The following is a 1946-nucleotide window of genomic DNA, read 5'->3' as shown; positions in this document are numbered from 1 at the left end:
TATTTTTTTTTTGGCCGAAAGTCTTCTTATTTAACTTGGATACGCTTTCGTTTGTAGACTTTAAACACATAGAAACAAGTTCAAATTGAAGGATGTTTTTGTCCAAAAGCCATGTTTTGTTCTTTCTTCTTAATTTATTACGAATATTCATATGTTTGTTTTCTGGGGATCAATTGTTTCATAAAATGTCTTGTTTTCATTGAAAAATTAGAAAATGAATTAAATATATCTCAAACGTCGCCCACTCACATGGGTGCACGTTGAGTCACACTAAATAAGTCATGAAATAACTTGTTTTAGGACTAGTCTGGACAGGAATATGAATTGTTTCACTAATTGGTTATCTGAAATACTTTTCAACAAATAATTAATCCCTCTGTTTTTAAAATATGTTTAAAAAAATGTATGACATTTTTAACTAAATTTCACCCTCAATAAAATAGTTACTTGTCCTCAAACTAATCCTATCTTTTCATATTTATCCCTATTTAATAGGATGTTCTACTCTCTAAAATAATATAAAGTTACTTTTTTAATAGGGGCACTTTAAAAAAAAAAAAAATGATTATATCTTAAAAGATTAAAAAATACTTTTATATTTTTATATCAAACCTCAGATAATGCATTATACTTTTGAATGGAGGGAGTCTATGTATTCCCAAACTACAAACAACAATATTCTAGATCTTGATAACACTAACAAAAAAAAAAAAATTGTTATACAGTAGCAGTTGAGTAGTAACGGTCATACAAACTGAACATTGTGAGCTGGCAATTTGAAGGATCATTTTTCAAGCTCAAAAAGATTTGCAACTCATTGGAATTTGTCCTATGCGTTGGCCTCACGAGAATGGGAAGTTTTGAACCTACAAAGTTCAGACTAATAAAATCAAATAATCTTTTTGACTTTGTCAAAGGAAATTAGAGTTCCGGATGGACATTCGAGTAATATATCAATATGTGTTGAAGCTTGGAAATTGCGGATTTAAAATCATGACTCTCATATTCTAATGCAAAACAGTTAGTCAAATTGGCAATAATGAAAAATTCATTGCCACCAAAGGTATCTGCAGTTTTGGTCGAGCTATGTTCATTTTTCAAGAAATTGTGTGCTGGGTTTTGAGCATTGAAGAGTTAGATTAGTTACAAGTCAAAATTATTCTCACCGTTGCCATCTTGAAGATATTTCCTCATTTAGTTTTTACAGTCATGGTTCATCTGATTGCGCACCATGTTGAAGAAGTAAAGTTTAGTGGCTCTATTCAATATGGTAGGGTTTATCCATTGAAAGGTACAAAGATTCAATCCCATGCATAGATATTATTTAATTACTTCTTCATACTTGTCTTTAGACTACTTTTTAAATTGTTTTACATATTTTTAGGAAAGCTAATAGATCATACGTGAAAAAAAAAAAAAAAAAGCTTGGCTAGAGCGTTCGATCGCATAAGGATATTTGGAGGAAGTTGTTGTATTTATCTTCTAGGTATTTCCATGCCATTGTGATAGCCTTCAATTATCTATCATGTGGTTAATGATTCTCTTGATAATGATGACGATCCTTTTACAACAAACTTGTTATTTTTCTCTATTGAAATCGCAGTTAGAGGGTTTGAGTATTTTAAACTCACCCTGAAGAAGAAGTTGCATTAATTTTTAATATTAGCAAAAATACTTGACTTTTAACTTGAGAAATTAAGATTGGTGCTTCAAATTTGTTTTCATTAATTATTTTTCAAGAGATTGAAAAATTTTATTGCTAAAAAAAAAAGAATACTTAACAAACCTTGAGAAAGCCTTTTAAAGTAATTCAAATCTTAGATTAACACACTTATTTCATTAAAAATTTTATTGAGAGGAATGCAATTAACTTTTATGAAATACAAAGGGGGAAAATAATCTTAAATCCTATCACTCTCAATTAGAAGTTTCAACTAATTTTACTT

The sequence above is a fragment of the Prosopis cineraria genome, unplaced genomic scaffold (assembly GCF_029017545.1).
Source record: "Prosopis cineraria cultivar Desert tree isolate PC_DT_omini unplaced genomic scaffold, ASM2901754v1 PC12, whole genome shotgun sequence".
Taxonomy (NCBI): domain Eukaryota; kingdom Viridiplantae; phylum Streptophyta; class Magnoliopsida; order Fabales; family Fabaceae; genus Prosopis; species Prosopis cineraria.
This window is presented reverse-complemented; position numbering follows the sequence as displayed.